Source organism: Triticum urartu, chromosome 3A, assembly GCF_056163025.1.
Source record: "Triticum urartu cultivar PI428250 chromosome 3A, HENAU_Tu73, whole genome shotgun sequence".
Classification (NCBI taxonomy): domain Eukaryota; kingdom Viridiplantae; phylum Streptophyta; class Magnoliopsida; order Poales; family Poaceae; genus Triticum; species Triticum urartu.
In genome coordinates this window covers 460,454,099-460,461,880 of record NC_141875.1, presented here as the reverse complement: position 1 = coordinate 460,461,880, position 7,782 = coordinate 460,454,099, and the positions used below count along the sequence as shown (strand labels likewise).

At 42.0% G+C, this 7,782-nt stretch overlaps 1 long non-coding RNA gene across 1 annotated transcript; it reads right to left on the bottom strand.

Moving 5' to 3' along the window:
- Positions 1-3,236: 3,236 nt before the first annotated feature.
- LOC147980073 (uncharacterized) lies at positions 3,237-4,427 on the bottom strand. The gene is made up of 2 exons (XR_015599763.1): positions 4,071-4,427; positions 3,237-3,349 (listed from the first exon to the last, which is right to left on the bottom strand). It is a non-coding gene; the product is annotated as an uncharacterized LOC147980073 (long non-coding RNA).
- Positions 4,428-7,782: the final 3,355 nt, after the last annotated feature.

Below are 7,782 nucleotides of genomic sequence, written 5' to 3'. Positions count from 1 at the left end.
AGATGTATAATATGAAATTGGGGTTCGACGTCTAGTGGTCCGCCTATTTACAGTTGGTTTTACAGTGGTCTCGTTGTGTCTTAAAGAGTCCTTGGCTATGCCGACTCGGGGACGCTTCGTATGTCATGTGCATTGCCTTGCACATGATGGTGTTGTACGATCGAGCCCGTGTAGGCCCCACCACAAAAACTTCGGACGAAATCTCTATCATATGTTTGTTCCGGCTTATTTTGCAAGCCAATCCTTTGTTTTGTTTTGAGTTGTGGTATTCGAGTTGCTTTAATGTCAAGTGTTTGATTCCATACCTTCCCCAAATGGTGTTCTCATACTCCGATGCGAATACTAATCCTTCTTGATAATCGAGATTGTCATGTCAAACCTTTTCAACCGGCGTGTTTTCTCTTCAAGTGGATCCGATCATTTCAACATCCGCAAGATCAACTCAAGTCTTCTCAACGGTGTTCGTTTCATCCATCCAAGTTGTCTTTATTTTCCCACCCTCCCACCCTTTTTCTTCAAGGACTCGGATTTCTTTATCAAGTATCCATCTTATGGATGTGAAGTCTCTTCTTTCTTTCCTTTCAATGTTCTTACCTGGTGATTTTCATGAAGGTCCTAAAGGAACCTCAAGTTCATCATCCTTCATTCTTTTTCTTCTCTGGTGGAACCAATTTAAGCTTTCGGTGTTGATCATATTCTTTTCCGTATTTCAATGCTTTCTCATGCCGGTGCAAATTCTTAATCTTTCACCTCTCGCTATTAATTGTTCTGGAGTGCTCATAATATCTAGAAGATTCGTGTTTCCACTCTGCTTTCATTCAAGCTCTTTAGAGGATGTTATCTCTTTTGAGCCATCTAATTCAACTGGTGCAATCTATCTTTTAAATCCTTCAACGATGTTTCTTTTGAGTGGGCCCTAACCCACAGGTCTTTTCTCAGGATCTTACCTGACTCTTCTTATTTTCCCGGAGCTATCCTCAAATTTCTTTTCGAAGTTTGACGTAAGAATGAATTTTCATCAGTCAGATGTGTTTCTCAAAGATCTCTCAATTTTGTTTCATTGTGGGTTCAACCTTTCTAATATTCATCCCGGAGTATCTCAACAACTCATGTTGATGTTGCGCATCGTCATTCTCAACATTTGAAGACCGAAGAAGAGTTTTCCTCCAAATCTTATCCGTTCTTCCAAAGATTCATGATTCTAGCTTGTTGCCATCCTCTTATAATTATTTTCGATTGTGGGAATTTTATTTCACCCATCTGGTGCAATTCAGGAGTCTTTTCAATTTGATTTTCCGGAGGCCATCTTTTCAAATATTATTCATTGCAGCTCTCAGTTCTTTTTCTCCAATCTTACCGGTGCATCGTTCAAGTGATCTCTAATCAGTCGTGATCCCTTCGTTCTCATATATCTAGATTGTCTCAAGTATCTTCGTTCATTTCATAATTCTTACCCGGTGATTCATCCCTTTATTTCGTTCATTTCAAATTCTTACGGTGGTTTGTTCAAGAGTTTTTCTCCTTTGTTATCATACAGATTCATTCGTTCTTTCATCCTACCAGTGGATCATCGAAGACCTTCTCAAGTTGGCGCTATATCTATCTTAATCTTTTCTATGAGAATAAGTAATATGCCAAATCCATTGTTTGTCATCAATTTAATTGGTGAAGGTTAAGCATAATATAATTCTTATTCTTGTTTCATCCATATGTTAATCTTTTCTTCCGGAGTTTGTTCACGATGAGTAAATTCTTGGTTTCAAGTGCTCGTCTTTCTTTCCCGTAGTTCCAAGCTCTCGCAATTATGTAATCACGGAGATCTATCTAAATCTTTACAAGGTTCCACCTTGTGTTTTCAACTACCCTTTCTTTCTGTTTGACCATTCTTTTGTTTAACGGAGTTCTTTATGGAGGTTCTACATGATGGGTCGTCAAGGATTTAATTCCTTCATGAAGTTTTTTTTAGATTCTTTTCAGAGGAGCTATACTTCAAGTATTCTTCATCTTGCATCCCGAAGTGCAATTCTTTCTACCATATCATTGGAGGTGGTATTATGTCATTCTTGATAATTTGAGTTCATGTTTTATGATTCACATGTTGTAAGAATGAGATACTTTAAATCCATCAATCTCGTCATTGGAGTTATCTTGGGTTATATTTCACCTAAAGCCTTTCCTAAGGATTGTTGCTATCTATGATGCTTATAAAGGACCCAAGTTCTTCTTTATCCTCCCGATGAAATAAGTTTCTTGTCTCTTTGTTCATATTAATCCAATCTATTGTTTTCGTTAGTGGCAGAATTTCACCTAATAGTTTTGAGATGTTCTCCATAAGCCCACAACAAGCTTACTCTTTTCATTGTTGGTTTTTCCAACAACTCCGTTCGACCCTTCTCCAAAAGATGTTTTTTCAAGCTCATTTGTGGCACAAGTTGTCATTTTCTTCTCAATTATTTCCTTTCCAACGATCCAACTTCTTTTCTTTCGTTCCGGAGGCATTGTTTTGTTGCTATATTCACCCATCATCTCGTTTTGTCAAAGATCATGTTCTTTTCGTGCTTATCCAGTTAACCGGAGTATCGTGCCCTCTTTTCAAATTCTATCATCTTATCAAGTTTTACCTCCCTTCTCAACCGGAGTGTTGTCTGAGATCTTTCTTACCCCTTGTTCCATTCATTCAATAGTTCCGGAGGCAGTGTGTTGTGATTTCATCAAGTATCTTCTCATCTTACCAAGTTCTTATTCAATTCCTTTTCTTTTCAATCGGAGTGCTGCCCGAAGTTGTTCTTCCTTGTTCCTCTTTTCTAACAGAGTGTTTTCAACTTCGTTCATCTCCGTTGTATTCCTTTCTCGAAATGGCTTAACATTTTCAAGGTTCTTTGGTTTCACTCATTGGTCAAAGAAGCAGTTAGTTTTACCTCTTCTCTTTCTTTTCCGTTTCCCTCCAGTGCCATCCTAGATCTCGGGACGAGATCCTCTCGTAGTGATGGAGTGTTGTGACGCCCCGAGACCGATGCTCTAGAAGACTTCCAGCTATTCCGAGTTTCGCCGTGTGTTTCTTTTGTGCTTGCTCTTTTATTTTTTTGCATTGCATCATGTCATTAACCTTTGCATCTCAACTCAACTAATAAATTGCATAGATGGTTGATCTATTTAAATCGAGGGAAGGGTGACTTCTCTTTACTAGATGACTAGTTGCGCCAAATGGCGCAAAGACCCGTTTAAAACCATGTTCGTGTTGAAAATATTTGCATTTTTTCAATAAGTGTATATTTGAGTAGTTATGGGGACCTCTCCCAGGTTGAACTTCCTTACTACAATCATTCTTCACCTTAGCCTTTGTACCTTCCTGGAAAACAGAATAAGAACACGATTACTCAAAATTAAAACCCTATAAGGGATTATTGCAATACGAAGCTAGCACTGATACACAAAAAAGACTAGATTGCTCTAACTAAAGTAAGGGATGACCGAACTCATCCAATATCTCTGCCGGGATGGTAAACAGAATACGTAAATGATTACTTAAGTAGTTCACTACTTGCTCCAGCGCCCACTTCCTAAAAGATCTCAGCTTCACACCTAAAGCAGGCCAACAACTGTAGCTATTTTTTTAATGAATTTTGGTATGATTGAAGAAAACTCTCACCATATTTTAAGATCCCTTCCAGCCTCCTGCTCTAACAAAACACACATTGTAATTAATCCAGCAACGACTTCATCAGAGCAACATAGACATGAATATATATATATATATATATATATATATATATATTCTACATGCACCAGGATATCAGGATGTGGTGACCTTGGTCTCCATGATCCTTGACATCACAACCATGGAAAGAAACAATTAGCTACTTGACAAAATGACGGCAGCGGCCCAATGTCGAGAAAAGGAGGAGGAACCACAAGACATGCCTTCTTAAATTTTATCAAGGTTATAGATACAAAATAACATAGCTCATGAACAGAATCTAAATAGGCAACCAGGAGCATGTGGGACGGAAATAACTATGTGGCACATGACAGCTAGAGCAGCAAAGAAGAAACATGATTTATTGGCTTACCTATTTTGAATACCCGCAAAAAAATTGAATTTCTTTCATCTCAAATGTGTAAGAACACAACTTTTGTAACCCCGTGAGACACCATTGTAATCAAATACCACATGCGTCCTACCATAATGCCATTCATTAAATTATGCCATCACCTGCTGTAAAAATAGGGGAAATAATATTAAGACTTGAACATGACTGAGAGGCTGAACGGGGATTAGTTAAAATAGAAATCTAACTGTGTGGATATCTTTCGCATGGCCACAACGACCTGCATGATAAATGAGAATCCATGAGCTAAACACGAATCAGAAAACCAGCTAACACAATCCACAGGGCCTTCCATTACTCTCCGCGTGACTTTTAGCTAACCAGGTTTTGAATGAAAGGCAATCCCTCCGTATCTTTGCAATGCCCCTTGAAAATAGAGAATGAGAGTCAATATAGATTAAAATATTGCCAATTCATTACTCACAAACCGGCTACATATGTTTAAATTTAAGGCTCTAAAGGAAAAAAGGCGTGAGAAAATGACCCCAAGTACCTCTCCGAGAACGAGACGTATACCGCTATCGTCACAAGAATCGAGACCGACAAGTCCGAAGATGCAAGTACCACTCCGAACCATGTACGACGACCGTCGCCGAAGACCCGTGTAACGCAAACGTCAAGTTCAACTACCGTTGCGTGAAACGCTACTTCCCATGACGACCCCGTGAACAACTACTTCCCCTTCGACACGTGTACCCCTACAGCCGAACTCGATCTGTTCCGATAATGCACGCTTCGAAGGTATAACCTCGAGGCGACGTCCATGAACGAATGCTTGCGATGTTTGAGATGGTCGTGTTTGCACCGTGTCCAATTTGTCACTCGTTCCCTTGTCGCCAACTCGTGGGACACCCGGAATCTGGGGACGCCCCACCATCTTTTGCACGCATCCGCATACTTCTCCTTTGCATCGGTATCTCAATCGAGTTACCGGAACCGGAACGTTGCAGTGGCACCGTTTTCGTTATCGTTGCCGTGGCACCCTTTTTCTTTCCACCACGGTGACAAATGCCTCATAATATGCTCTTGTCAACTTTTAATAAAAATTGCGTAAACTTGCACATGTCAACCGCATCATGTTAACAACTTTGAAACATTTAAAATTGTTGTTTGCATTAATTACTAAATGCATATGGGGATTTACCGGAATCATTGCTTGTTGTTCCGGCCTCATTTAAACTTGCCTAAATGTTTAGTTTGTTATGTTGCACCTCTTGCCATGTTAATCAACATTTAATTTTGTTGGGTACTTAAACGAGATCGAACTAAATAACTTGTTGTGGTATTTCGTCAATATGCAACTCGTTGCATATTGATCTCCACTTAATTTGTAGAATTGCTTGTGCACTTTACCATGCCATGCCTCATTAAAACGGACATGCATCATACTTGTTGCGCATCATGCCATGATTTTGTGGTGGTTGTTTACTATGTTGTTTGCTCCTTTCCGGTGTTGGTTCTTCGGGTTGGTTCCGATAACGTCGTGTTGTGAGGATTCGTTCGACTACGTCCATTTGTCTTCTTCATGGACTCGTTCTTCTTCCTTGCGGGATCTCAGGCAAGATGACCATACCCTCGAAATCACTTCTATCTTTGCTTGCTTAGTTGATCGCTCTTTTGCTATGCCTATGCTGCGATACCTACCACTTGCTTATCATGCCTCCCATATTATTGAACCAAGCCTCTAACCCACCTTGTCCTAGCAAACCGTTGTTTGGCTATGTTACCGCTTTGCTCAGCCCCTCTTATAGCGTTGTTAGTTGCAGGTGAAGATTGGAGCTTGTTCCATGTTTGGAACATGGATTTTTGTTGGGATATCACAATATCTCTTATTTAATTAATGCATCTATATACTTGGTAAAGGGTGGAAGGCCCGGCCTTATGCCTGGTGTTTTGTTCCACTCTTGCCGCCCTAGTTTCCGTCATATCGGTGTTATGTTCCCGGATTTTGCGTTCCTCACGCGGTTGGGTTATAATGGGAACCCCTTGACAGTTCGCCTTGAATAAAACTCCTCCAGCAATGCCCAACATTGGTTTTACCATTCGCCACCTAGCCTTTTTTCCCTTGGGTTTTGCGGACCCAAGGGTCATATTTATTTTAGCCCCCCCGGGCCAATGCTTCTCTAAGTGTTGGTCCGAAACGGGCAGCCTGCGGGGCCACCTCGGGGAAACTCGAGGGCTGGTTTTACTTGTAGCTTGACCTATCTGAGTGTGCCCTGAGAATGAGATATGTGCAGCTCCTATCGGGATTTGTCGGCACATTCAGGCGGTGTTGCTGGACTTGTTTTACCATTGTCGAGGATGTCTTGTAACTGGGATGCCGAGCCTGATCGGATTGTCTTGGGAGAAGGAATATCTTTCGTTGACTGTGAGAGCTTGTGATGGGCTAAGTTGGGACACCCCTGCAGGGATTTGAACTTTCGAAAGCCGTGCCCGTGGTTATGGGCAGATGGGAATTTGTTAATGTCCGGTTGTAGAAAACCTGAAGTTTATCTTAATTAAAATACATCAACCGCATGTGTTGCTGTGATGTTCTCTTTCAGGCAGAGTCCGGGAAGTGAACACGGTGTTGGAGTTATGCTTGATCGTAGGTTGTTCTAGGATCACTTCTTGATCATAGTTGTTCGACCGTGCTTTTGCCTTCTCTTCTCGCTCTCGTTTGCGTATGTTAGCCACCAAATATGCTAGTCGCTTGCTGCAGCTCCACCTCATACCTTTTACCTTACCCATAAGCTTAAATAGTCTTGATCGCGAGGGTGTGAGATTGCTGAGTCCCCGTGACTCACAGATACTTCCAAAATCAGGTTGCAGGTGCCATTGAACCGTGCAGATGACGCAACGAAGCACAAGGAGGAGCTCGAGGAAGATCTTGTCCTTTGTGTTGTTCCGTTTCCAGTTGATCAGTAGCGGAGCCCAGTTGGGGTCGATCGGGGATCTGTGTAGCATTTGGGGTAGTATTCTTTTATTTTGGCTCTGTAGTCGGGCCTTGATTGTAACTGGTTGATGTAATGCTTTATTCATGTAATTGTGTGAAGTGGCGATTGTAAGCCAACTATGTATCTCTTTCCCTTATGTATTACATGAGTTGTTTGCGAAGATTACCTCACTTGGGAGATATAGCCGCATCGAGGGCGTTACAGACTTGCCTGGGGGTTGACATATACTCTGGAAAGAAGTGAGAAACGACCGCGGAAAGATTTGCCAGAAACAGTTCTCTCTCGGAGGGGGCTGTTTACGGGCAAGGGCAAAATGGTCATTTTCACTGGGCAAAAATATTATGAACATGACATCAACAGAACGGGCTCGACGAAACGAAGACGTGGGCTTTGGAATCACCTGATTCGGAGCTACGGGTAAAAAGATATGACTGTTTAACTACCAGGGACCTATCGGTAAAGAAAATCATTACAAACTGGGCCCTGGCAGAAAAACAGATCGCGTCTTTCTCAGTAATACTCTTTCCAGAGAGGAAAGCGCATTCTGGCCCGAAGAAGAGGAAGAATACGCTTTCGACGACTGAAAGCGCACTTCCCGAAATACGCTTACGCGTACGGAAAGCGGCTTTGCGGCGGGGCGTCGCCACTTATCCACGCTGGCACTAGGCCAGGCCCGTCGGTCGCCGACAGGTGGGGCCGTGCGAGGAGGGGCCCACCTGGCCTGGCTTCTTCCTCCT